Source organism: Akebia trifoliata, chromosome 6 (assembly GCF_017979445.1).
Source record: "Akebia trifoliata isolate Shusen 1 chromosome 6, ASM1797944v1, whole genome shotgun sequence".
Lineage (NCBI taxonomy): Eukaryota > Viridiplantae > Streptophyta > Magnoliopsida > Ranunculales > Lardizabalaceae > Akebia > Akebia trifoliata.
The window spans coordinates 16592711-16599161 of record NC_141380.1 but is presented as its reverse complement, the minus strand read 5'-3'; positions in this window follow the sequence as shown (position 1 = coordinate 16599161).

Genomic DNA, 6451 nt, shown 5'->3' with positions numbered 1-6451 from the left:
TATTCTGTAAAAACGTTTTAACATTGCTATCCCAACCTTCATTCAGAAATAATTCCAGATTTACAGATTGAACTTACATCGATGATATCTAAGGCTTCTGATAACCAAATTGAGTAAACTCAGGTTCTAAATTAATGTACTCGATGAGATCTACATTCTATTAACAGGTTCCCAAACTTAATTCTCACTAGAATATTCTGTAAAAACGTTTTAACATTGCTGTCCCAACCTTCATTCAGCAATAATTCTAGATTTACAGATTGAACTTGCATCGATGATATCTAAGGCTTCCGATAATGAAATTGAGTGAACCCAGAGTCTAAATTAATCTACTCGATGAGATCTACATTTTATTAATAGGTTCCCAGACTTAATTCTTACTAGAATATTCTGTAAAAATATTTTAACATTGCTGTCCCAACCTTCATCATTCCATCATTTTCATATGTCAATTTGAATCTTTCATTATTTAGGGGTCATCAAAAAGTGATCCTTAATTGGAAAAAAATGCAATACCCAAAATCATCTACAATCAAGTCACAAAAATAAATAAACAGAAAAAATAAATAAAATAAATTGAACAAAAAAAAAAAAAAAACTTGGTCATCTTCGCAATGCTCCCATACTTGAGGTTTTTCAAGTTTGATCCTCAATAGTCCCCAGTGGAGTCGCCACTGAAAGCGCCCTCGATCCACGGGGTACACGGATCCGCTTTTGACCCTTGAGGTTTGGGAGTCACCACCTAGTTATTATGGTCTAGGAACCAAACTGACTCTAAAACGGATAATGAACTAATCTACTACAGAAAATCTGAATCCGGGGATCATGTTACGGGGTTGGAAGGTGTTAGGCACCAACCCCGCCCGGCCATTGCCGGTCTCTAGTTATCCCAAATAAATCTACATCGCTAATGACGAACCTAGATTAAAAAAATAATAAAAAACTTACTTTCGATATGCAAAAGTGTTATTCCCTTAGATCTGGTGAAAATGGCTCCTTGTACCGTATTCCTTACTTCGTTCTATCTCCAGATCTGATTTCTGATCTCTGAGGTAAGGTATCTCCTTCTTGGATCTGGGTGCTTCGAATTTGTTGTGGATTTTTGAGATATTTTTGAGAGGTTTTTGGGTGTTTTTTGGGCTAAAATTGAAGCAGGGGTGTTAAGTAAGGAGTTGAGGCTCCAAAATTAGGGTTTTAGAGAGGTTGTGGAGGCTTCTTCACCTACTTTTCCTAGGGTTTTTTCTTTGATACGAAAATAGGGTGTGGAGGCTCCTTTTTATAAAGTTTTTTAAAAGCATTAGGGTTTGATTATGATTTCTTTTAGGGTTTCAATTAGGGTTTTGACTTAGTCTTTAGGGTTTTAATTTAGGGTTTTGACTTTAGTCTTATGAGATTGACTTGATTAGTTTAGATTAGGGTTTTGATTTAGGGTTTTGACCTTAGTCTTATGAGATTGACTTGATTAGTTTAGATTAGGATTTTGATTTAGGATTTTGACTTTAATCTTATGAGATTGACTTTAATACTTGACTCTAGTCTTACTTAATTGACTTTAATTTTGACTTTAGTCTTATTTGATTGACTTTAATATCTTGACTTTAGTCTTTCTTGATTGACTTTAAACTTTTGGAGAACCCCCCTCTATTATATCTTTGATTCTTTGGACCCCCAAATGGAGGGGTCCTTAAAGAAATATCTTGCGAACCATCAACAATTTTTCTTGAAAGCCTGATTGATCAATTTTTTTGGTTTAAATTTTATAATCAATTTTATTAATATTTCACTTTACATTATTTAATGATTTATTTATTAATTTCGAAAATTTTAATTATTAAAATTGTGAAATTACCATTTTGCCCTCGAAGAGGATTTTTTACGTTTTAAGTCGTTTTTCAATGTTTCAAGATGTTTTAGAATCATTTTTTCGTAAGGAATTCAATGGGAATGTTGGTTTTTGTCTTCTATGAAATTTTCTGTGTCAAATGGTCGTGAATTTTATGAGGGGTATTTTCGTGATTTTATCAAATTTTTTGAAAATTGGCGAAGTGGTTTATTTGGTTTCGATTTGTTGTTTTATGTGTTTTGAATGAGTTTTTCTAAGCGTAACGTAGGTTCTAGGGTTGTTTTGATGTTAGGGGTATTTTGGTAATTTGGTTATTTTTAGTCGTTTTTATCGTGAAGCTTCTTTTTGGTCTTTTATATGATGATTTCTACGTTTCTAGGATCGTATTTTCCTAGCGTAGCGTGGTTTCTAAGGTTTTGTCAGTTCGAGATACCTCATCCGGATTTCTAAAACATATCTAGTGACAAAATAAAACACTGGAATAAACATCCATAATTGGGAACTTTTGTGATCGGGTTGATGACTTGATTAATCAGGCGGATGCAAAAATTGGGTGTCTACAGCTGCCAGCTAAAAAAATAAAATAAAAATGTGTGAGTTGTGTGGTGGTGGTGATAGCATGATGTGGATTGTGTGTGTTAGCATAAAGAGAAAAAAGAGATTGCTTTTCTTACTAATATAGTAAGATTTCAAATCCATATGCTTATGGCGGATAAAATTCTAAGAATTTTTAAAAGAAAATTTTCAAGAAAATTTTTAAAAATAATTTTTATTTCGAATGTTGATCTTAGATTTCATCTCCACCAATTTTCAAAACCTTGGATCTAAATTAAAAAATTTTGATTTTTATTGTCGGATCCAAATTTTTCATCAAATCTAAAAAGGCTATGGTATTGGATTATCAATGAGGTGATCACATTGGTGAGTTGACCCTTAGTAAAATTTGAAATTCTATTGTGCTAGTTGGGAAAGCTTCGTTTTCATCCTAGGTTTCTTGGGTGACAAACTTCATAAAGTAAGGAATTTTATATAAAAATTTCGACAAATGGGTCTGCCCAATAAAAAAAATTGTCAAACCAACTCAGTGGAATCAGAAAACCCATGCTTTTACATATCATGTGCTACCTTGGGCGGATGGTCCCTTTTGATGCCTTGTTTGATTCGATTATGTGGTTGAATTTTTGATAGTTGATTTTTATAAGTGCTTTGAGGGATGTTATGATAAGTGATATCATGTTTGATAATATCTTCTTATCTTAATCTTGATTATGCATTGTTGGATATCTTTTGTGATCTTGATTGATATTGCATGTTGGAATTCCAATTGATTTCTGTAGCCTATGGGCCTATTTATCTGAAAAATGCCCCGGGCACACCCCACCCTGTATTGCACACACACAAGCACGTTTACTGTTTTGTATGCTTGTATGTCCCAATATAGGCAATGTGGCACTAGTGCGTGGTCCGGTCTCTTCGGAGATGCGACGTCATTCATGAAAACCACAACTCCAGTCACGTACCTTAGGGTATATAAAACTGGGGCATCAGTACCGTTTGATCAGGTTACTTTGAAAGGTATATCGATACACCTAGGTTGGAACGACCTGAGCCTTTGACCTATTGTAAACTGCACAGTCACATGTCCCATTTTCCAATGTAGTATTAGTACATGGTCGGTCCCCTCGTGGGATGCCAAATCATTTATGAAAGTTACAACTCTTGACTCGTACCCATAAGTATATCAAAGATGATCCAAGTACATCAGTTGGACTTCTTGGTCAAAACCAATACCTAAGTGAGATTCTGCTTTGATGTATTACGGTACTAGGAGGATAGACTACGTCTATTCTAGAAAAGAAGTGATTTAAGAGTGCCTTTGCTCAAGTATTGCGCGATACCTCAAATCTGGGGTTTAAGCTGACTGCTTTTGGCTTTAGAGAAGTAAGTTGAAATTTTAAATTATCAACTATACGGTATATTAAACCAAGTCACCACGTACCATCTGATTGAGTATGCTCGAGAGGTATATAGGTATACTTAGGCAAGGGTGGCCAGATAAGATTGCATTGCACGTAGTAAGCTTAGAGTCTAGAAACTGCCCTTGTAGGTCACGACTCGAACTTATATAGGTGTACTTGGGCAAGGGTGGTCAGATAAGATTGTATTGCACGTAGTAAGCTTAGAGTTTAGAAACCACCCCTGTAGGTCACGACTCGAACTTGTCGTGGGTGTTCCCGGGTTGTTTATTGAATGGGACCTTGTGAATGATGAATGTATGTAAATGATGAGATCAGAATGTATGGTTGTCCTCATGATGAGACTATCGTTGTTCTTCTCACCGGAGGTAATATTAATATTACTTTTACCTTACTTATGGGGTAAGTAGGGGATCAAACCCAAGAGAAATGAGGAATAGAGTTAAGCTAAGAAGATAAAATTCAAACTTACTAAAAGGAATTAAAACTATTTTTCTTTGTATTTTTGAACTTATAAGAAGATGTAAAATTGCTAGAAAATAAACTAAAGTAAATGAAATTAAAAGCAAGTAAACTTATGAAATTAAAACACCATTGGAGGTGGATCTACCTAAAACATGTTGATGAGCAATTCCTAGTTTCTAGCCTTTTTATAACTCAATCATAAGGGTTTGGTGTTAGCTCCTTAGATCGGAAAGTTTTGCAAATGAAATGAAATAATAGAACATAAAAAAAGTAGAATTCTTTGAAAACTTCCTACTACCAATTATCTAGTTTAAGCATACTTTATCTTGATCTAATCTAAGCATAAAGTATCTATATTAAGAATAAAAGGTGCAAGAAACTTAAAGAGAACTCATAAGCATTTTAAATAAAAGAAAGACATGAAATTAGAAATAACATAAGAACTTGCTCTAGGCTTTTCCACTCTCTAATGGAGAGGAACTTAGCCTAATGTCATTGCAAGAGAGGGTAGATAAGAGATGAAATAACTTTTCTTCATTTTATGGAGAAACTTACAACTTCTTCTTCTTCTACTTCTTACAAGACTATTTAGCGAAAAGAAAATAACTAGAAAATGAAAATACAAAAAATAAGAGAATAGGCTAAGAGCCTTAGATTAAAGGAGTTTTGGATAAGAGAACTAAAATGGAACCCTTTATCTAGAAATGGAGACTCTATTTATAGAGAAAAATGTGTGTAGAAGAGTCTAAAAGTAGCCTCCACTTTTCTTTGCACAAAAAGACAAAAAAAGAGAATATGAGTTAAGGATTAGGGCATTCCAAAGTGGGCCCAAATACTTTTACCTTGAGATTTTGATTCCAAATTGTTAATTTTCTACACAAGAAACACACGTAATTAGATTTATCTAGTAAATGAATTTATTTATATATAATTAAGCCTAATTAACATGCAACATGGTGTTTTGAGGTTTAACATGATTATTACCTTAATATAGAGAATTAGGTACAAAAATCAAGATAAATAATCGGAAAATGTGCGGATCATTGAGTGTTTGGAGACACTCATCACACTCCCAAACTTACCTTTTTCTAGTCCCTAGAAAATAAAACTACCACTTTCGCAGGCACCTCGACTACATTTAGCAAATGGTGCAAGCCCTTGAACCGCTAGGTTACCCTTAGTAGACGAGTTTGACTCGTGAGGGTTTGCAGAAAATATACCCAAAAAATTTGAAAACAACTTTGAAGTAAAAATAGTCAAAATCAAAACTTATATTGAAAAACACAAGTCTTTTTTTTGGGTTTTGTCAATCAATTGGAAGTACTGCTTGGTATAGAGTCCCAATCCTTATTTCTCTACGACAAAACTTAGACTTAAATTGACCTTTGAGCAATAGTGATTCGAACTCAGAAATTTAAGAGATTTGATTTCCTAAAATGAGTTTCAACCTTCTAACTACTCAAGAATAGTTGGAGTAACTTAGGGTTTAGTTCTAAACTTAGCATCCTGTCTGGGGTAGTGAGAAGTGTGGATATTCAATTTAATACCTCTAAGGGGCTTTATCTGCGATATTCCAGTATACTCACATTTTTACACTTGATGGCTTTCACCCTATTAAAACTTTACATAAACTTTTAGATCTTTGATTTTTTTTTTTTTTGAAATAACTCTTTTTTTCTATTACTTCTTCACTATTTTTCTAAGAAAAGTAGGTAGCCCTTTTCAAGGTGCTCAGTCTAATTCAATGGTTGCTATATAAGGTGTATACAATCCAATTCTATTTTTCTTCTAATCAGCCAACCAATTGAACAAGGAAGTCAAAGTTTATCAAACCTAGTTTTTCCTTAAACTCTAGGTAGAAAGAAGGTAACAAACTCTCTTAATACAATCTAGACTCTTAGTAACCTTATTAGAAGTGACTATGAGTCAAAAGATAACTTTACTCTAATTTTTGTCTAAGAGAAACACCAATGGGGACTCCAGATCATAGCTTCCAATGAAAGACTGATTAAATATTTTCACTAATGCTTAAAGATACAAGCTAAGATTTTGAGAAAAATACAACAAAGTCGTTAACCAAATATTTTTCAAATTATTATTTTTTAATAAAAGAAGAAAATAATAAGTGAAAATCCAACCCATACACCCACAAACTTAAACATTATAT